The 390-nt window shown below is 50.3% G+C and overlaps 1 protein-coding gene across 1 annotated transcript in view; it reads left to right on the top strand.

Annotated features, from left to right (window-relative positions):
• icmt (isoprenylcysteine carboxyl methyltransferase) overlaps positions 1-390 on the top strand; it is an 8,008-nt gene that overhangs the window by 2,744 nt on the left and 4,874 nt on the right. The window lies entirely within an intron of this gene.

Here is a 390-nt window from a genome sequence, read left to right on the forward strand (position 1 = left end):
TCGGGCCCTAAAAATAATCCGAGCAAATTCAATAGGGACCTCACACGGTCGTGCTCGGGCCCTAAATATAATCCGAGCAAATTCAATAGGGACCTCACACGGTCGTGCTCGGGCCCTAAAAATAATCCGAGCAAATTCAATAGGGACCTCACACGGTCGTGCTCGGGCCCTAAAAATATATATAATCCGAGCAAATTCAATAGGGACCTCACACGGTCGTGCTCGGGCCCTAATAACATCGCCTACAGACCTGTTGGCTCTGTAGGCGAACTGCAGGGGGTCCAGGACAGGGTCTGTAATGGATTTTAGGTGGGACAACACAAGGCGTTCAAAGGACTTCATAACTACAGAGGTCAGGGCGATGGGTCTGTAGTCGTTTAGTCCAGTGGT

The sequence above is a fragment of the Micropterus dolomieu genome, linkage group LG08 (assembly GCF_021292245.1).
Source record: "Micropterus dolomieu isolate WLL.071019.BEF.003 ecotype Adirondacks linkage group LG08, ASM2129224v1, whole genome shotgun sequence".
NCBI classification, from domain to species: Eukaryota; Metazoa; Chordata; class Actinopteri; order Centrarchiformes; family Centrarchidae; genus Micropterus; species Micropterus dolomieu.